We start from the raw sequence: 23053 nt of genomic DNA, 5'->3' as shown, positions 1-23053 counted from the left end.
AATGAAGATTCAAATTAGAATGAAACGGGAGACATTTTTATAGGTCCGTGGGCGAGTCTGCCTGTGCCTATTGTATCTAAAAAATGTAAACTAGTTAATCAATAATGTATTTTTTTCATAACATATATATACAATTATTTAATATTTTTTACATGTTATTATAATGTACTAACTTCTTTTCTTGACCTTGTCAATTATTTAACGCGTTTCGCCCAATTTATTATTCCTAATCTGCATTCCATCTGATTTAATTTCAATTTGTTATAGGTACTTAAACTTATTCAATGCACAATTTTAGATTCAAAAATATTCCTAAATTTCCACGTGCCTTTCTGATGAACCTGCGATATTTCATAAGAATGCCATCAGAATTTTTCCGGCTCGTGAAAAATGGCGGAACTGCCGAAAGTTAAAACCTACTTCTAACTTGAGATGAGAGATCTGCGCAATTTATGCGGAACGGGAGTTATGGCGCTTTGCCGTCTGGAGGTTGATAACATAGGGGCTACCGCGAAAACCGAATTCTCAAATTCCGGAGATCTTTCTCTTTTACTCCAATGAAGGCGTAATTAGAGTGACAGAGAAAAATGCCCGCAATTTGCGAAATTCGGTTTTTGCGGTAGCCCCTCTGATAATAATGTGCCTAACATTTTGACAGATCTACTGTTTAACTAAGGTAGTTCGCAAGTAGTTAATCAGGTCAGCTATGGAGTCTTAGAGATATAGAATAGAAGAGGCTTAGCTATGTGAAGCTTTTACAAGCTTTAATCTTGCATTGTTTGTTTGTAATAATTATGTAAGTATGTTTGTTCAGGTCAAATCTTGCAAGCTAAATTAGACCTACTTCCTATTATTTGATTGAGCTGAAACTTTATATACATATGTATGTTGGGCGGCAGTGCAATATTATGGTAAGGTCAATGTGGCTAATTCCGTCATAGGGACTATTCCGTCCATTAGCGTTTATCTCGAACAACGAACAAACTTGATAAATTCATCGACAAAGCAGCGATTGCTTTTAGTTTCAGCAATCAAAAGCAAATGGTTTTTTTCCTACGATTGAAAATCAATAAAATATACGCTAGTGGACGGAATAGTCCCTATGACGCAATTAGCCACATTGACCTTACAGTCGTGCTGATCTGATGATGGACACAGAAGTGTAAGATGTATGTAAGATGAGTATTACTTGCCTGTTGAAGTAAAAGCTTGTAAAGGGTGTTTTTTTTAAAGGTATACAAATTCAAAATTAAATAAAACACGTAAAAATAAATTTTATTATAATGGTATTGGTTTTATTTAAAAGATATTCTTATGCCATTCGTTCTTAAAAATGATTTCGGGCATATGGGCGCCACGGCTGGCTCGAATGAAGCGTAATCGGGAAGTCCAATTTTCGACCACTTTTTCGAGCAACTGGGGCCGTATATATTGGCAATAACTCGGCGAATGTTGGCTTCCAAGTGGTCGACGATCATAGAGGCCAGTTTACAGGTCCATTACGGGAAATTATGCGCTCATCGAATGTTTCCCGCAATAAATTGATGGTGATTTTGATTTTCAAAATAAATTTGCACAATTTGCAATCGTTGTTCTGGAGTACTTAAGTTTATTCATTGTGAAAATGGCAAAACGTACTGACCACAAATATCCCGCCAACTGTTAAATTGACAATCACTAGAAACAGTTATGCCAATTTAAAAACCAAACCTCTAAAAAAAAACATCCGTTATCAAAGAATGATATTTTTGACACATTCTTATTTATTAGGTTAAGTAAAGGGTCAACTATACGGCTGGTTCTTAAAAAGCTTTCTGAACTGAACCATCGGAACCAAAGGCCTCTCGAGTCGAGCTCCAATGAAGAGTCTTCACTTGAGATGTATCTCGAGTCCTAGAGGGTAAGATGAAGCTTATTTGATACTTTTTCAGGTTTATTAACACTAAGTTCGGCTAATCGCGACTTAACTAATTTAAATAGCGCTGGTGGCCTAGCGGTACGAGTAAGAGCGTGCGACTTGCAATCCGGAGGTCGCGCCGGTAATGAGTTTTTCGGAACTATATGTACTAAATATCATTTGATATTTACCAGTCGCTTTTCGGTGAAGGAAAACATCGTGATGAAACCGGACTTATCCCAATAAGAACTTGGGATTCGTTGCCAAGCGGACCCCAGGCTCCCATGAGCCGTGGCAAAATGCCGGGACAACGTCAGGAAGATGAGGAAAATGAAAAGGAAGTCTGGCGTCTGGTTCAGTGTCAGTTCATTTTCTTTTATATATTTACTCGTATGACATCTGAGACAGTGGGACAATTTTGCCAGTGTCAAGGGGATATCAAAATATACTTAACGATATCGCCAATATCAAAAGTGTGCTCGTAGAGCATGACCTTGTTCGGGTGTTGCTTTTATACTTGGTCAACTAGGTCTTTACAGTAGAAAAGGGCGGCAAATTTGAAAAATGTAGGCGCGAAGGGATATCGTGCCATAGAAAATTTGAATTTCGCGCCTTTTTTTACTCACAAGATTTGGTTGACCAGCTATAGTAAAGTGATAGATGAACTTTACAAATATTGATTAAACGCGTTTCAAAACTAATTCTTCATTAGTTGCAAACTTCCACGTAAACTATAAATACTAATGAATGAACAATTAATGAGCAAAAACAAAAAAATATTCTCGCCATTTTGAAATTCAACCGGAAATCCTAAACTAATTAGGGTTTCGGAACGAACCTTGCCATTTGATGGCAAGATCATATAACGTTCCGAATGCAAACATAATATATGCAAGCGGACGAGTGCACGCTGATGCTCAAATCAAAACGCTCGCCGCCACGCTGCGCGCCCCGCTAACCGCTCGCACTGAGGCCGTACACTTATGTACATATTGTACATAAGACGTATGTTTGATGGCTGTGAGCTTAGGCGGCGATGAATGGCGGATTATTTTACTGCCAAAGTCTAGACGCTTAAATAACACGGGCCCGTCATTTGAGATAAGGATTGGCTAGCACTAAGAATACAATTCGGTAAAATGACAGTGGGGCTTCGATTACTCGAATCTCTAAGATTTTTAGCACGAAATAAAATGTTTCACCCCTCCATTTTCATAACTTTTTAACTCACAAGATAACTGAAAAATTATAACAGCGCTATCTAGTGAGTTAAACCTAAGCTAAGAATCATCTTCAATAGTAGCGGATGGAACAACAAGCCGAAGGCCGAAGGCCGAGCTCCGCGTAGGGCCGTAGGCCCTTAGCGTCCAGGAGGTCAGTGTTCAAACACAGAACAATAGTACAAGTGTCCAAGCTCCGTGTAACGTGTGTACGAGGAATCCTCTAGGTTTCGTAAATAACGCATGTATTTTACTTTCCTTGTATTAGAAATGAAAAGTTGCGTGTTTAACTCGGGTGAAATGTATATTTCATTCGATAGAATGACGTGACGTACGCGTTTGCGTTAAGTCACATTTTGTATGGGATTTTGAGTGTCCAAATCGTCCCGCTTGGCGCGCTGTTCAAAATCCCATACAAAATAAGACTTAACGCTATCGAATGAAATTTACACTAGGGGTTCTTTAGAAACAACTAGTCTTTTAAGTCGTTCTGTCACCGAGAATACAATGCGTTACAATTAATTTAAAAAGCCTTTATAATAGGAACAATATGGCGGTGAAGACCTTTTGGATTGCGCACGGCTTTTGTTCAGTGAAAATTGCGGGAGTTATAAAACCTTTTTGTTTTCGAGTTCAAAGAGCGTTGTTTGACTCTTTTAAAGGTTTTTCAGCTGTAGGTATCTGTGAACAGTCATCTTTGGTGTATCAATTGTTCAAAAGAACTCGAATAGAGTGTTTTTTGGTTTTAACTTTGAAGTTATTGCGAAATTGTGGACAGGTTCAGGTGACAAAAACGATTCTGATTTTAAAATTTGTTACGGTTATGATCTTGTTTTGATACCTTGGCGATCGTTAACGCTGATTAGTGCAATGAGAACGCAATGAAAGTCGAGTGACTAGGCATCTCGCTCGCACTAATTGGTGCCCGTGAGATGCCTGGGTATATAGTGATAGTGACCGTCAAGAACTCAAGAGATTGTCTAGGTCTTGTCAATCAAAACTGTAACAAATTTCTAAATCAGAATCGGCTCTAATATCCTATAAAGTTTATTGACTCTGTTCCAATATTGCAGTAGGGCCAATACAAGCGGAAGTTTACATTATAGAACGCTGGGTCTATCAAAATGTATCACACTATTAACAATCACATACGGCTGACAATAAAATTGATCCATATTGCAAAGATATAAGGTCTAAAACTCTTTAATCCGTAGAGCAATAGGAGGAAACAATATTATCCTAGAAATTACTTGTTAACAGATGTAGTACATAATTGTTTCCCATCGTATTTTATCGGAAACGTTCGTATTTGTCATGCTACTTCAGTCAACGTCAGTACTTTTTGTACTGAAATAGCAAGACATGTTTGTACATTTCCGTAAAAATACGAAGGAAAATAATTATGCACTACATCTGTAACTGCACTTGCCATGTAAAGAGCAGATGTCGTCAACCCGCGGGACTTGTTGCGTTTCGCAGTGGTTTCGAACATTTTAGAAATATTGCTAGTAAAGACAGGTGTCGTCAACTGGCAATACTTGTTGCGTTTGGCTGTAGTTGCCAACATTTTATTAAATGTTTCTGGTAAGGACAGGTGTCGGCAACCAGGTGGTTGCGTTGGGCAAGCCCTGGCGAAGTGCCAACTGCAGTTGTTAGGGGTGTCAATACGATTTATTTAAAGATAGTTTTTTAATATGGCTGTCAAATTAACTGACTGTCAAATTTTGGGATATATTATTATGATCGGATCTCGAATTAAAATTTTGATTTAGATGTTTAATGTATGATAAACCAATTGCCTAGGGTCGTACAGATAAAACAAAAGATAGGCATATAGAAGCATATATATGTTTATAAGACGATAACCCATTTTTATATGAGTCTCTTTTAATAGGATGAACAATGTGTTCAGGACAAGTCTGAACATAGCTTATAAAATATTGTATGTAACCTTAGTGTTAATATTTGTTGCTTGCAACATTTTAGGATAAGTTTGTCTGTGGCGCGCTGTCAGCGCTCTCTTCATTCTGTGCCATAACTGATGTAGTAGCTTTTAAAAATTAGCTTTCAATAAAAGTTGATTATTATATAAATCTAATCGCAGTTTGATTCAAACATGCGAATTTGGTCCTTCGCGGTTTAAAAAAAAAAGTTTAGAATCAGTGGTTCGGTGGTTATACTACGAGCTTCGCTTGCTGGCAGGGCGAACGTGACTTGCTATATCTTGTCGCCGCCCGCCGCAACCTCGTCCAACCCATAGCTTGGACGAAGCTATCATTGTGATTTTGGTTGATATTATCCCGAAATCGTTTATTTCCGTGCTGCAACGATCATTGCGAAAGTTCCCGTTCGTCGGCACAAAGGAATTTTTGTGCAAGTACCGGCAGATTTGTATGAGCGGTACATCGAGAACGTTTTGACAGATTGTCAACTCAGGTGGGACTAGATTGTAAGGTTGGTAGTACGGAACGTCGTCATCGGTGCGTGTGTGGCTGCCTTTTCAGAGTTGGCGGTAAAAGTGACAAGTGGCTGTCACAGTGACGTCTGTCAATCGGAATTTTCTTCACGGTTTGTGCAACTGCATAACATACTGTTATTATACTTTTCAACTGCAATTTTTAACAAGTTCTTGTACCAAAGTGCGGGTTTGTGCTTAAATAGTGTTTACAGTTATATTGAGCGTTTGTTTTATGAAATACGGCAATGGCGGAGCTCAAGAAGTTAAAAATTATGCGCGGCCAAGTCAAGGCATCTATGACTCGCATCGAGCAGTTTGTCAACGACTCCAATAGTTTAAATTCCGCCTCGTTGGAGTCCTTAGAGGCTCGTAAGGAAAAACTAGCCTCGTCCCTCAAAGATTATGAGGCAATCCAACTTGATATATTGAACCTTGATGACAAGGACACAGAGGATGCAGGTGACTTTGAGAACCGCTACTTTAGCACGATAGCTATGATTAATGAGACTCTCAGGTCTCTACGAGGGTCAGATACGGTTCAAGCTGCTGGAGTTTCTTCTTCGAAGTTACCCCATGTTGACATACCAGTGTACAACGGTAAGGACTTTACTCTATTCAAACCCTTTTATGAAATGTTCATAGCAGTGATTGATAAGAACAAAACATTATCAGATGTACAGAAGTTGTTTTACTTAAGAAAGTTTTTGTCTGATGAAGCGCTATCTGTCATTGTAAATTTGCCTTTAGTCAATGCCTCATATCTAGAGGCATTAGAGTTATTAAAAAAGCGTTATGACAATAAGTCCAGGCTTATCATAAGCCATATACATGTTATCTTAGACATCCCATGCATGGCTAAGGGAACTGCGGCCTCTATAAGGTCATTTGTATCACAAGTGCAGCAGCAGCTGCATGCACTTAAAAACTTAAAGGAACCTGTCGATAAATGGGATATGTTGCTCATTTCAATATTATCCAGAAAGCTAGATCAATATACTAGCCGGGCTTTCCATTTAGAGAGAGACCCACAAGCTCTTCCAACGATGTCGGAGTTTATTGAATTTTTAGAAAGGCGTGCTATGGCGCTAGAGGATAGTTTGCCTCAAAAGATTACCCTAAATGAGAATGTAGGTACTCTTAAATTCAAATCTTACCCCAAGGTTGCTAATGTTGTAGCATCATTACCTGGTTGTAAATTTTGTACTAAACCTGGCCATGCAATCTATAATTGTGTAAAATTTCAGGAAGCCTCCATCGAGGACCGCTTGGCTTTTGTGCAAGAGAAGAAGCTGTGTACAGTTTGTATAAACTCTCATGCAGATAAACCTTGTAAGTACAAGTTTAAATGTAAAATATGTAAAGGTCATCATAATACCCTTTTGCATACTGAGGATGAGTCAGATGCCAAGCAATCAGCGGCAGCATCTATTGTTTTGACATGTGTCAAGAAAGCATAAATTTGGCCGGGATGTTTATTGCCGTGCATTGCTTGACACCGCCTCAAGTGAATCTTTTGCCACAACTTCTCTTGTAGAAAGGCTAGGTATTGCCACTGAGGCAGAATGTGTAAATATAATTGGGGTCAATAAACAGACCTCCACTATGGATAGGTCAGTAATTATTCCTGTGGAGTCTTGTCAATATGAAGATGTTAAGTTTAATGTTGACTGTCATGTTGTTGATGATGTAACGGCACATTTGCCACCACAATATATTGATTGTTCAAATCTGAAATTTCCAAGCCATGTCAAACTTTCTGACGAAAACTTTAATGCGCCATCAGAAATTTCATTGCTATTAGCAAGCGATATTTATTTTGAATCATTATTAAATGATTGTATCAAATTGCCTGAGGGGCTTGTCTTGCAAAGCACCTTATTTGGCTATGTTGTCGGTGGCAAGATAAACCAATCTGGCAATATCTCAAACACTGCTTTAGTAACAAATTTTGCTATTAGCGATAGTACAAAATTAGAAAATGTTATGAGTCAATTTTGGCTAGCCGAAAAGGTGCCAGAACCCCAACAAAAGGTTTCTGATGAATATGAAAAGGCTGAAAAAATATTTCAGGAGTCTGTTACTCTGAATAATAACAAATTTCAGGTAGACATTCCATTAAAACACCCCTTAGGTGAGCTAAATTTGGGTAACTCCTTTTCGGCTGCCTTACAAAGATTTTACTCGATAGAGAGAAAATTTATGAAAAATGTAGAGTTGCTAGAGCAGTATAAAAAATTCATTGATGAATATGTTGAAATGGGACATGCTAGGGAGGTCAATATTAACTCTTATGACATGTTGAATGGACCAGTAAGCTTTCTAGCGCATCATCCTGTTTTCAACGAGGCCAGCAAAAGCACAAAGCTTCGTGTTGTGATGGACGGAAGCATGAAATCCAAAAATAAGCTGTCAGTCAATGATGTCATGCTGAATGGACCTGTCGTGCAGGGTGAGCTTTTTGACATATTAATTTTGTTTCGGACCTATTTATTCACCTTGATATGTGATGTTCAAAAAATGTTTAGGTGCATTTTTGTCAGCCCTGAACATAGATGCCTTCAAAATATCCTCTGGCGGGACAGTCCTAGCCAGCCAATCCGCTGCCTTCAGCTTCAGACAGTTACATATGGCCTAAAGAGCTCTACATTTCTAGCTACTCGGTGTTTGATAGAGCTTGTAAAATTATTTGGACATGATTACCCGCTTGCGTCTCAAGCCATTTTAAATAATACATATGTAGATGATGTCATAGCTGGTTCAGATGATATTAATGATCTTTACCAACTTAAAAAAGAGTTGATTGAGTTATTTAAATTAGGTAATTTTAAATTACATAAATGGTGCTCTAGCTACCCAGCTGTTTTGGACGATTTGCCAGAAAATTTGAAGTATTTTGAGCAAATAAATCTAGATTCAAGTAATGTGATTAAAACTTTAGGTCTGAAGTACGATATTACCTCAGACACCTTAACATTTGAGTGTCCCCCCTATGATGAGGATAGCAATCATACTAAAAGAACAGTTCTTTCATTTATTGGAAAATGTTATGATCCGTTAGGTCTCATAGCTCCTATCATAGTTTCAGCAAAAATATTTATGCAGGTTTTGTGGTCTATGCCCTTGGGCTGGGACACAGCTTTACCAGATGCCGAACTTAAGGCATGGAAAACATTTCTTGCTAATTTAAAAATGATGGGTAGAGTCTCTTTGCCTAGGTTAGTGCATAGTCACGAATGTGAGTTGGTAGAGTTAGTGGGTTATGCAGATGCGTCTTTCAAAGCTTTCGGTTGCTGCATTTATGTAAGAATTTTTAAATCGGACGGAAGTGTAGAGTCGAGTTTGCTTTGTGCCAAGTCAAAAGTGGCCCCACTGGCTAAAAGCCTTACTATACCGCAACTGGAACTTAACAGCGCTCTACTATTGGCACAGCTGGCATCTAGAGTCAGCGAAAAGCTAAAAGCTAGATTTGCGCATAATACATATTTATACAGTGACTCACAAATAGTTTTGTGTTGGCTCAAGGCTACAAAAACAAAGGTCAATACTTATGTTAATAATAGGGTGAAGAAAATTCTAGAACTTACAAATCAGGATCAGTGGTCCTATGTAAAGTCATGTGACAATCCCGCGGATTTGGTTTCCCGCGGAGTGGAGCCCCAAAGCTTGCAAGGAAAGCAATTGTGGTGGCACGGCCCTGAATATTTGTCACACAGGGATTATTTGCACCCTGCATTTGATAACAAGGCTCTCAGTCAGGACTTACATGATAAGCATTTTGATGTTAATATTAACGAAGGTTTATCTTGCAATGTTAGTCAGCGGGATGATTCATTCACGCACCTCTTTGAGAAATATTCTAGTCTACATAGGCTTCAAAATGTTATAGCGTATATTTATCGCTTTTATAAAAATGCTTCAAAGTCAGGTGATAGATATGACTCTACATTGCTAACCCCTAAAGAGCTTCAAGAAGCGTTACTTGTCATAATAAAAAATGTGCAAAGGAAACATTTTTCTAACGAAATAGAAACATTGCTATCGGGTAGGTCTCTTAAATCAGGGATAGCAGATTTACATCCTTTCGTGGACCAGCGTGGTGTCTTTCGCGTGGGCGGCAGGCTGCAAAATGCAGACATTTCGCAAGCTAGAAAGCATCCGCCTATTCTCCCGAAAGGGTCATTTTTTACTTCGTTATTGATTAAAACGGAGCACTTGCGTCTTTTGCATGTGGGTGCCAGAGCCGTTCTGAGTTCCTTGGCTCAAAAATATTGGATAATTAATGGTATTAGGGAGGTAAAGAAGGTAGTGAACAAGTGTGTCACATGCTTGCGTCTGAAGGCTGAAGCTGCAAAGCAGCTGATGGGTTCTCTGCCTGTAGAGAGGATTACAGCTAGTAGAGCTTTCCAGCATGTTGGAATTGATTTTTGTGGTCCATTTAGCACGAAAGTTGCCAGAATACGAAAACCTCTTGTTACAAAAAGCTATATTGCCCTTTTTGTATGTTTCGCTACAAAGGCAATACACGTAGAGCTAGTGTCGAACCTAACAACTGAAACCTTCCTAGCATGTCTCGATCGTTTCATATCTAGACGTGGCATGCCCACTGTTATCTATTGTGATAATGCTAAAACTTTTAAAGGTGCTGCAAACCAGCTCAAAGAATTGTATGATTTACAATGTTCAAATGAACATAGAGATTCTGTGTATCGATATTGTAATAAGAAATATATTTCATTCAAGTTTATACCAAGCTATGCGCCTCAATTTGGAGGCCTCTGGGAAGCCGGAGTCAAGAGTGTCAAATTCCATTTAAAACGTGTGGTTGGAAATCATTGTTTAACGTTTGAGGAACTTTACTCGGCGATCGTTCAATTTGAAGGGGTCTTGAACTCGAGACCCTTGCTATCCTTGGATCCTAATGAGGGCAAATACTTGACACCAGGTCATTTTCTTATTGGTACGGCGATAACAAGTTACCCAGATGTTGATTTAACTGAAGTCCCAGTTAATCGCTTAAGAAAGTTTTGGGGCATTGTTACTAGATTAAAGCAGGATTTCTGGAAAACATGGTCTAAAGACTACCTCTGTCAGTTGCAAAGTCGTCCCAAGTGGAAGCATGACCTACCAAATTTAAAAATAGGTGATTTAGTTCTTGTGAAAAATGTAAACACTGCTCCTTTGTGTTGGCCAATGGGCCGCATAGTTAAGATATTTCCTGGAAAGGATGGTAGAGTTAGAGTGGCCGAGGTGAAAATGGGGGACAAATTGTATGTCAGACCTATTACGAAGCTGTGTCCTTCACCTCTTGACTAAATGTTGTGTCTCGTTAAATTCTTGTTTTTGATCTGTAAATCTAAATTAAACTCAACTCGCCCGGCCCAATTATGTTCAGGACAAGTCTGAACATAGCTTATAAAATATTGTATGTAACCTTAGTGTTAATATTTGTTGCTTGCAACATTTTAGGATAAGTTTGTCTGTGGCGCGCTGTCAGCGCTCTCTTCATTCTGTGCCATAACTGATGTAGTAGCTTTTAAAAATTAGCTTTCAATAAAAGTTGATTATTATATAAATCTAATCGCAGTTTGATTCAAACACAATGAATTGTGCTATTATAGTATTGTTTATCCACGAAAATAAATATATTATAGAGAAAAAACGATGTAATTTTTTTAGGAAAATGGTTTACAAACTGTGTGATCTCTATTGTCCTGTATCGGTCAATTATCAGCAATCCAAATGGTTCAGTACCTGTAAAAAAAGAAACAATATATAAATATAAAAAGTAGTTAATAAAATTAAATTGTTTTACGATATCGTTCGAGGCAGAAGATAAGAATAATAAAATGGAAATAACATAGTCCCGCTTGGCGCGCTGTACCCCTATACGGTTACCATCAGTTTGGCACTGACATAAACGCCGTCGAGAACGTAATTAACTTTCTATACATCTCGTTTGCACTAATATGCGAGTACGAGCGAGATGTATAGAAAGTAAATTAGTTCTCGACGGCGTTTATGTCAGTGCCAAACTGATGGTAACCGTGTGTAAATTTCATTCCATAGCGTGACGTGACGTACGCGTTTGCGTTAAGTCTCATTGTGTATTGTGACTTGTTCAAGATCTAGTCGTAGTTAGGCACAGCATTTGACACAGATACTGTTACTCGGAGCATTTTACTGTACTGGCAGCCCTGTTCCCAGTCAACGCCCGCGTCCCAGTTCTTCCGGTCCGTGGGCGCATTCGGATTGTATACAACTGTTTTTTTTTTTTTTTAATTTATTTAGAACACAAACAGTCACATAATGCAAATGGATTTTTGATTTGATATTGCGCGCAGCGCATATCTCTAAAAACTGCATGCCAGCGCGAGCTACGCGTGCTACGCGCGTAGACGACAAGTTTTTGCCGCTTGACAAGTTTTGATAAAGCGGCAAAAACTTGTCGTCTACACACGTACATTTGAATAGGGATGATGACACATGTTAAATTTTATAACAAAATCTAGTAAAACAGATAGCAAATAAGCAAATTATCACAATTATGTGGATATTAAAATAAAATATGGAAATGTTACAAAAATACAGGACCTGAAAGTTTCAAAATTTAAGTTTTTTTTTAACTTCCAAAAAATAAAAGTAAGGGTAGGTACCATTCGATTCCTTACATTTTATCCAAAAAAATATTGTATAGCAACTATATACATAAACGCAATATTTCACCGACAAAAACGCAATTTTCTTGTTTTGTCCATACGACAAGATGGGCTCTCAGAGACCTTGACCTCACGTTCATTTATCGTTTTGTTAAGAGCGTTTCGCGAGTGAAATGCGACTGTCGGCCTTTGACTACAATTTCTGACTTTTGTGTTACTTTAATGCAATGGGTCCCATATAGACATTTGATCCTAAAAACAAACCCGATCGATTGATACCATAAACGAAAATTAGTCATGTAGCAATATTGACGCTTCCATAATACTCTCGGCTTGATCAGAACTTTAAGATACGTCAAAAATTTTGAATCAGGCCGTCTGACAGGTTTTAACAAACCACGTTTTAACGAGAAAGGTAAAATTGCAGTGATACGTGTGGCTCACCGTACTCGAGCTCGATTGGAATAATTCGGTTTCGATACAGTGTCAAGTGTTTTGTTTGCGGCCGCTCAGAACCCCTAGTGTGAATTTTATTCGATATAGCGTAACGTGAAGTAGGTACGTGTTTGCGTCAAACCATATAAAAACTCCCCTTTTTTGAAGTCGGTTAAAACCATCGTCTTATTATTACTATAGAGAAGCCATACCAAACAATGAAATTGTCGCAATCGCAATCTGTACCACGCGACTAAAACGTCGTAAGCGCCGTGAAGTTCATGGCGCTTACGCGTATATAGGTCGCGAAGTCTGTGGTCGCGAGATACACGCTCCGCTTCTATGGTTTGTTGTCAAAACAACATCAACCCATGGTGCAAAATACTGGTTCTGTGTTCTATACGTTAGTTATAATAGTTAATGGTTAAACCGAGGTACATGCATAGATGGTAGGATCCAAACAGATGTGGTATACGCGTGCGTCCGTGAGGGACATAACATAGGCAATGCGACACTAAGATTGGTCGAATTTATTTGTTGCCCACCATAATCCATACTAATTTATGGTGAGGAATAAAAAAAATGTGAGACTGTGACAATGACAAACAATAATAGCGCTTTTGCTGCTGCGCCTACTGAAAGATACATAAAACTATCCCGTTCGGTCATTTCCCCGCACCCCTCATGCCTGATCCAGTTAAAATATTCATGGGTACATATGATTATCAATTTACTTCCCTCTGCTATTATCGATTTAGCCCAGCAATGGGTGCGTCGCGTAAATTACTCGATTGTCCGTAAACAATGTATCTAGTCCGTCCATTTCCACCTATAAATACCGTGAACACAGCTGATTAAACTTGAACCTTATTGCAACTACGTAAGGTATATAACTAGTCAGTGTAGCTAGTAAATACCTCGGTTCGTATTTACCGCACGTATACCACGTACTAGTTTTCACGCGGCATGTTGATTTTGCTTTGGTGATTTTATCTATAAACGAAACGGTTTACGCTACCGACAAAGGAATTGTGTTTCGAGACAACCTAAAAATAGTTATTTGTTTTACAAGGGGCAAGGTTGAAAACAAAATTTGCCGCCGAATAAACACATTTTTTTTCACCACACCAACCCGAAGAAAATATTAACTGTAAGTAAGTTATCAAACAAAATCAAACCAAATCACATCAAAATGAATGTTATTAAATATTTATCATTCAAAATCATCAATAAGTCAATTCTACCAGCAAACATAAAAAATCTATTCCAATTTTGCATTTGATTACTTTGTCTCACATGTGAATAAAATGCAACTTTGCTATCAGTTTTTGAACGATCAAGAGGGCTTTTATCAGTTGGTGAAAACATTTTTTTTCATTACTTACACTTGCATTGTCTAGGTTATAAAAATCGCTGCGAACTTAGCTTGGTCCAACTCTAGGATGTTTTTAAAAAGAAGCGGTGACACAATAGGTACTCGTAGTTTGAGTCTGTGCGGAAAGAGAAAAGTCGTATAATGTAAGGGAGACAACACATTCTACGACACTTCTCTTTCCGCACAGACTCCATCAGCCGCAAAAGTGCATGGGGAATTTATCAATGAATTCATTCATAATTTGTTCATGTAATTTCGCAACTCACTGTAGGTAGGTACATGAAGAAAGTTAAATTAGATTATAAGTAAGTAAATAAGATTATACGATTCAATGTTATCTTGAAATTTTATTTAAACGACATAATCCAAAATGAACCTATCAAGAAAGTGTCATAACATTTCCTTTGCCGAAGTTGAGACCATTATAACGGTCGGGCGAGCGCCGGGGGGTTAACTGGCGATTTTCTTTTGAGCCCTTTCTTTTAGAAAGGCTTTTTAAGGAAATGGGGCGCTTATTGCTTAACAGAGTACTAGGGCGGCAGAACAAGCGAGGAATTGAGTTTGTTTTGAGTCGGTATTCAGGCGTTTTGCGTACCTACCTGAACACGCCTTTACTGTCAAGGCGTTAGAGTGCGTGTTCAGATATTTTTGAGCATCTTCACAACTCCGATATATCTGATGGCGAATGTACCTACAAGTTCGGAATTTCTTCAAAAAAATTGAAATTTTCACACAGAAAATATGAGAAATTTCCGAAATTATCCCTTGAAGAAATTTCTCAATTTTAGTAAATTTCCAGGGAGACATCTACCTATAACGTTTTGAATAGCTCGTGACATGACGATTTTCGCTTCAATGTTTTAGCTAAATTAAGAATTGTAAAGGATGACTCACGTTAGACCGGGCCGTTTACGGGCCGGAGCTTCCGGCGCTTACTTTTCTATGACAGATGTGATCACGTGATTCACGTGAAAACGAAGTTCCGGAAGCTCCGGGCCGGACACGTCCTGGTCTAGCGTGAGTCATCCTTTATTTGGTAGGTATATTTAGAGTTATGACCGCGACGTCCCGAAAAGTATGTCATTTAAGCAATTTCAGCTCGCTTGTTTCTGTTGAACACGTGACTAAATTAATGTACAACATTAATTCACGACGTCACTCATTAGGTGCTCATGTTACATAATTCTAAACAGGGTGAAATATAATCGGGCACGATTTGCGCTGATGTACTAGTTAATTGGTGGAATAATGTAGCGAGCCATGTGCTTCGTGATTTAATATCATAATTTTTTGCATCAAGTGAGTAGGAGTAAATTATAATTAATTTTACCCGCGTATATTTTGAGCCAAATTAATCTAGCTAGTCTAAGCAATCACTACAAAACAAAAGTCTAACTACTACAAAATAAAACAAAGTCGCTTCCCGCTGTCTGTCTGTCCCTATGTATGCTCAGATCTTTAAAACTACGCAACGGATTTTGATGCGGTTTTTTTTAATAGACAGAGTGATTCAAGAGGAAGCTCGATGTATAATTTGTTAATCCATGCGGAGCCGGGGCGGGTCGCTAGTGTGAAATATTTCCGATATCACATAATGTTTGAAGTCATTTAAGATTAACATGAACGTAGCCGCCGCCATACAATCGAAAATATGGTCTCATTTTAAAACTAAATTTACAAAATAACTTGAAATTTTACATATTAACATAGGTAATATATCTATGTCTGAACCCCTAGTGTAAATTTTATTCGATAGTTGTCTATTTTTGTGTGAAATTTTGAACATATTGAGCGCGCCAAGCGTATTGGAAACTCAAAATCCCGTACAAAATGACACTTAACGCAAACGCGTAATACGCGTCACGTTATCGAATGAAATTTACACTGATCTTTTAGATTTACGCGTGTACCAAGGACATGACATGATTATAAAGTACCTATGTTAGTCATTATTGGTCTCTGCTTACTTCCTACCCCTCCGGGAAATAGGCGTGATTATATGTATGTATGTTAGTTATTCATTGCACGCGCGAGAGTATTTTGTTTGTTTTATGGACAAACAATGAACATTGAATACATTTTGTATATGAATTATTCAGGTTACTAAAGAGCTTTTCCTACCATTCGGGTATTTTTTATTCAGATGTGCAATAAATCTTTTTTGATATAGGAGGTAAACGACTAGACGAATCGCCCGAGGGTAAGCGATTACCGTCACCCATGGATACTTACAACACTAAAGGGGTTGAAGTAGTAGGGGTCACTATACCCAGTCGTGATCGTCAAAAGAGTCTTGAAAGCTGGAAGGTCGTATCAGTTCGGAAATACCTCAGACGACAGTACATTCCACAGTTAGAGTATTAATTGTATCTTAAAAATATAATTAGGTACCTATATGGATCAGTACTAATACCTACGAGTATGTTATTTGGTTGACATGCTAATGAAATATCCACATACAAACGGTCACATTAATAGTATTATTAGTACCGTGTTAGTACCGGTTAGATTTACGATACACACGCGTTTCAACGGATCAGCTCGTTATAATTGTTTATGGTCTTCAAACGTCAAAATACATAAACTTATGAAATCACGCTACAAACAAAGAAAAAGTCAAGGCTCCCGTAAATCTGGTGAAAATTGGGATAAACTGTACCCCATCTCAGATTTAAGAATTTGTTATATATGGGTTCTTATTTTGACACGCACTTGAAGATCGCTCACGCTGATTAGCGCACGCGAAATGAAATGAAAATCGTGCGTGAGATGCGCGTCAATCACCAAAGCGACTGTCAAAATCGTATCGAAACCGTAACAAATTTGTTAATCTGAATCATACTCAAAGATAAGACTGAATACTTTATAATAATCTCCAATATAATGTGTATATAATAGTTTACAAAGGCCAAGATGGTGGATCTAATTTTCAGAGCTTCCCCAACGTTCAAGTTGGGTAAGTAAACTGGGCGAGTTGCTCGCCCCAGCAGATAAGCGAGTGCACTCGCTCGGAAGCTGCCCTAGATTGCTGCGTTTTGCAATATTTAATGTGCAAGAGAAATTGAATGTTTTATAATAATTTTGCATTGTTTTACTCTGTTTCTTTTTTCTTTCCGCAAAAATCGGCAAACTGTTTTGTACAGAAAATGACAGACAAGGCGTCTCGATTACGAAAAGATTGTTTTTATTAATTATGATTGTTTTTTTCGTAACAGGTACTTTTGTAATGTCCTGTACTTTAAATTGAAGATCATTACAAGATACCTAAATATAAATAAATAAATCTACCTATCTAAATTTAATGCTTTATGACGCGGAGTCTGTGTTTGGCAGTCTATGACCCAGACTAAGCTATCATTTGAATTTTTGGCGCACGACACGTGTCATCCAAGTGGTGAAATTGTTTCGGAAAGTTAGGATTACGCGCTGTGTTCATTCTAGTTTAATATTGTCAATGTTTTTCCATCTGTGTGCGTCTTGTGTAGTTTGCGATTTGACAAAACTTTGTTACTTACTTAGCTTTGCTTATGGCCGTTGTGTAAAAACAATATGAGAAATTGATTTGTTACATGAATAAATAAATAAATAAATAAATCTAATACCTTTAAACGAGCAATTCTTGTTTATTTATTTATTTTTATATATAATATATATATATATATAATTCGGGGATCTCGGAAACGGCTCTAACGATTTCGATGATATTTGCTATACGGGGGTTTTCGGGGGCGAAAAATCGATCTAGCTAGGTCTTATCTCTGGGAAAACGCGCATTTTCGAGTTTTTATATGTTTTCCAAGCGAAGCTCGGTCACCCAGATATTAAATATTATAGGACATTCATACACAGATTGACTAAGTCCCACAGTAAGCTCAAGGAGGCTTGTGTTGTGGGTACTCAGACAACGATATATATAATATACAAATACATAAATACATAGAACACACTCAAGACTCAGGAACAAATATCTATGTTAATCACACAAATAAATGCCCTTACCAGGATTCGAACCCAGGACCGCGGCTTAACAGGCAGGGTCATTACCCACTGGGCCAGACCAGTCGTCAGGCCAGATAGGTTGAAGCTAAGCTAAGTTACAATTTGCTGTAGCACTGAGGGCATTGTCTGTTTAAATTTAAAGGTTTTAATCCTATTTTTGTTACGTCATGTTTTCGACATGACGGTGGCGTAACCGCTGAAACACAGCTCCGCCATTGTGTTTATGTTAATAAGGTGCAGTGTTTATGTAGAGTAACACCCGCTAGGCCACCCTACACTGCGTCAGAGCTTAACTGGGTTACCGAGTTGTCAACCGGTAATGAGACGCATTTGTCGTACCGGGCTCAAATAAGGCTGGGACGCGATGCGTGAGAACGCGCACTAACGGTCTACTTAGCGGCAAAGAGAATTGATTGTATTAGAGAGGTAAAGTCTAAGAAAAAAACGTGCCCCTTGGCTTGACAAAACAGATAGCGCTGTACTGCGCCATGTTTTGCGGTCACTGAATTGTCAAACGTCAACTTTTGACAATCAGAGTTATCGTAAAATGTATGGAGCTGTACAGCGCCATCTCGTTTGTCTGTCAAATTTGAAGCACGAAATTGTCTTGAATTTTAAGCATCTCGCTCAATCAATGTATCTTTGTTGGCGGGTATTACATACTTAGCGCCCTACCGGAAAATCAATTCCGCAACAACTGCTTATCCACTAAAATTAATAAATATTACTACGATATCATCATCATCTTCCTCCCGTTGTCCCGGCATTTTTGCTACGATATAATTTATTACTACGATATAATCTATGTTTTTTAAGACGGTGGTAGAAATGTTCGACGTTTTGGACTAAGTTACTTATGCCAGTGTGCTTAAAAACTGGGTTAAGTGACTTAATAACCGGTAATGTGACGCATTTGTCCTACGGGGCTCAAATAAGACCGGGACGCGATGCGTGCGTCGCTCACTAACTGCCTTGTTAGCGAGCAGAATTCAGAAATAATTTCAACTTGACGTGCAAATTAAATGATACGAACTTGGCACTAGTCTTAAGGCGGGATTCCACCAGTGTGCGGCACTGTGCCGCACTGTGATGCACACTGTATGGCACATTTGATGGACTCACGCGCGTGAACATGAACAAAATGTGCGCGCACATTATGGTAATGTTCGCGCACAACCGCGATCTCGTGTGCGCGCACTCATTCGCTGTTCGCGTAAGTACTCGATTATGCTTACGCTTCCGGAGCGAAAACATTTATTTGTTCGCGAACATTTATTGATTTTAATTTTTTGCATTATGAATTGGACGAATTCTAAAATCTACAGAACCTCATCCGGTACTGTGGGATACGAGTCATTCTGATTATAAAAGATACTATAGAATAGGATAATAAAACAATAACCTATAAAAGGATGCTAATAAATAGGAATAAAAAAGCATGATGCATTTCAGAAGATAGCTGGTTCAAAATCATCGAGATCGGGGATTTCAGATATATTTATTTATTTATCAGATTATATTTCTACGTGAACATGTTCGTGCACAAATGTGCTCCACTGTACGTTTACAAAAGTTACATACAGCTTTCTCGGTGGAGACGGATGCGTAACTCAGTGCGTGCACTATTTGTGGGTGCACAAAATGTTCGCAAACAAATGTGCTGCACCGAACTTTGGTGGAATCCCACCTTTACGTGAGTCATCCTTGCAGTGCGTCAGAGCACAAAATATTCAACAATTTTGTAGCCTGGCTATACAAAGTAAATCCGTGCAAAGTGTCGAACCCTTGTCATCAAATGCTAATACCCCAATTCTATCAACCAGAATGGTCGTTTAAGGGTCCAGCAAGAGCCCTTAAAGACGGCGTAAAATGTTGCGTGAGGACGCATCGTAAGATGTGGCCTTTGAGGGAAGATATTGTTTATTACATGGGAGACCGCATGACAAGAACATTGTACTGTATTAAATGGATCAAACAATGGTTTTTGATGACTTTGATGTAGCTAATATGTATAGTGATTTCACGTGTAAGTTAAGTAGGTACATTCTGATTTTTTTTTCTCTAGCCTATTTTGGTGTGCTCGCAGCATTTTCACGAAATTAAGTATTTTCTTAAAACGTTGTAGAGCTACACTAATAATGGACTTTCTAATATTTAATCTACGATCGAGTGAAAATAGGGTTAAAGAAATTTAATGTGTTCTACGCAGGTGAACCCACGGGCAAAGGCTAGTTCGTCGTTAGGTTGGTGTTTTATAAACAACGTAACACGGACACGGACAACATTTGGCATTCCATTCCGCCACACACATGATCTATGGTCGTTTAAAAAGCTATAAAACATTCAAGCCATTTAGATTAAACCATTCACTCATTCGTTCATTCACTCTCATATTTGGGTCACCCAAATAAATATGTTTATCTCTTTATGTTTTGTTGTCGGAAACCCAAATGATGACGCGAATAAACGTACCGGTTTTAAATCGTTCGAATATAGCCCTTAAGTGGTTATTGTAAGGTTCACGGATTGAGTTTAACATACGGAAGAGAGTTACTGGCTAATTCGAGTTTCAGTTATTCGATCTGTTTCCGAAATGATACTGTTTTTGGGCGTGATCCTCCACAGCCAGGCCACCTAATGTACCTTATGTACCTCGCCGGAAATTGAACGTAGGTGCCTGTGTTTGGCAGATATATGCATTTAAAAGGGGTCGGGCTGGGGAGCCGGACCACGCCTGGATCCGCTGATACCCGTAATTTCGAGATATAATTTAAATAACAGGTGTATCCAGGGCCGCATCTAGATCCGCCCCCCTACCCCCCTCACCCCCCCCCCAAGGGTAGAGCGAGTGGAGCGGTCGCTCTAGGCGCCGGATGGCAAGGGGGGCGCCAAAATGGCAAATGAGAAAAAAAAGTGTTAAAATACGCTTTAAAACTTGATCAAGGGCTCGGGCCGGCACTGTGTGTATCATATCGAAAACACATGGAATAACTAAAACTCGAATTGGCCTATGAGTGTAATACCCGTACGGAAGCGGGTTAAAAGCATGATTCATTGATACCTCTCATGTGGACTGGAGTGTGGGGGTTAAACATTTAGTTTTAAATGCAATGAAAAATAATACCGTTCGTTTCATGTTTTTGATGCCGAGAAAGCAACTTAATTTTGGTTACATGTAGGTAATTATTGAGAATCGTTTTAGTGCATTGGCAGTAAAGTCTGTAAAGCTTTTTTCTGACAAAATAGAATAACGAATTCGTTTTGGAACGTAGTGTAAACTTATGTGTCTTTATTTAGTCGATTGTTTGAAAAACATATACAGTAATGAATTGCACTTTTATAAAATGTGCACAGGGTACAATAAAAACAAATCACTTTATATATGATATATATGTTTTCATTGAGATAAACTATGCCAGCTATCAATTCCACATCTAAATCCTCTCTTTTTACCTTTTTACTGATGGTGTCCCAAACGTTATCTAAAAACGACAATGACGAAATATTTTTGCAACCAAGCTGAATTTCCAGACTGCATTTATAATTCAATCACGATGCAATGCTCGATACAAATCAATAGTAACTTGATGCACTTCGAATTGCAACTATGCTTGTGCGGTCTGTTGAACCATTAGGGTTGCCAGTAACGAGGCGGCTAACGAATCTTCATATAGGGTTGTCACCGTAGGGATGTTTTTCAATACTTACGGCCTGGCCACGACATTGCGCGACTGATGACTTCGGCTAAGGCGCCAACCATAGGTTGGAGCGTGACAGAACAATCGGACCTTTCGTCTATAATGGTTTTCGCCTTAGCCGAAGCCAGTCGCGCAATATCGTGGCCAGACCAAGGATAGTATACAAGGCCATATGGCGTAAATGAAACATGGTTTGTTTTTCTAGGGGCTTATGAAACAGTACGAGGATTCCCTACAAGTGTTTATCTTAACCCATCTGACCTTAGCTCAAACTTAGCATCATTTACTATGGGATCAACCCCAAAATCACAACAACGCATCTCACAATGTGCAACGCTCTCAACATTTAGCGCTATGGAATAAGAATAAATGCGAAATTAAGTAGAGTGACTATTTTCTTGCAACTACTTCTAGGTCCCACAATGAAAATCAAATAGTGCAGAAGTGGAAAAATACACTATTCAATTATTTAATTCGAATCCATAGATCCATAATTGTTAGTACAACAAATCTTAAAATACCATAACGAAATAATTAAGCGTAGAGTGCTCACTACATACATAAATAAAACCCTATTTATAATAATTTATAAGCCAACTTTACGAGAAGTTATTTGTAATATAATTGAAGCTTTATATATAATATAAAATTAATAATACATCATACCCCCATTAAACTTATTATTATTAAGTAAGGAAACTCATGTTTGATCTGAGCTCTCTAAGCTTCTATGTACAATATGTACACACGTAAAACTACATACGTAAAAGTACTACACACACAGGCCACTCTGCATGTGCGGCGCCACAAAGGGATAAAAGGCTTGTAAAAACTTTTGCTTTAGCTCTTTGGTGTGTTTTTTGTCCCAACGTGCTGCAATTGGAACATTGCGAGTCGTGACCTGTGCTATTGTTCTTATTTGTTGGTAAAAGTTGTGCACATATTATAATGAATTTACTACATTTTTATTTTTACAAAATCTAGAATAGCTTTATTTTAGTCTAAAATAATGTAAGGGTAAAACATTATTCTCTTAAAATTTTATATCATAGTCTGGTATGAGTGGTATGACCAATTGTATAGGTTAAACACGAAAGTTCGATTTCCATACAAATTTTAAATTACATATTTCGCGCCTGTTTTTACTGGCAAGTTAAATTACAAACTATTTAACTATACGTTCGGGTCCTTAGGTATTTGAACCCTTACTAGCCTTGTATCATATTTGTATTGAACTAAGTACTTACCTAAAGTTTAGCCAAAAAATCAGCTACGAAAAGTATTTAACTAAAACAAGTCTCTTAATCCCCGCAAT

General features: G+C 38.3%; 1 protein-coding gene across 1 annotated transcript in view; it reads right to left on the bottom strand.

Moving 5' to 3' along the window:
• Positions 1-23053, bottom strand: part of LOC134651256 (uncharacterized) — a 56381-nt gene that overhangs the window by 2261 nt on the left and 31067 nt on the right. The gene's annotated exons all lie outside the window — the stretch shown is intronic.

The sequence above is a fragment of the Cydia amplana genome, chromosome 9, assembly GCF_948474715.1.
Source record: "Cydia amplana chromosome 9, ilCydAmpl1.1, whole genome shotgun sequence".
In the NCBI taxonomy this organism is placed as follows: domain Eukaryota; kingdom Metazoa; phylum Arthropoda; class Insecta; order Lepidoptera; family Tortricidae; genus Cydia; species Cydia amplana.
Note: the sequence above shows the minus strand (reverse complement) of the source record. Positions and strands in the feature narration are given on the sequence as shown.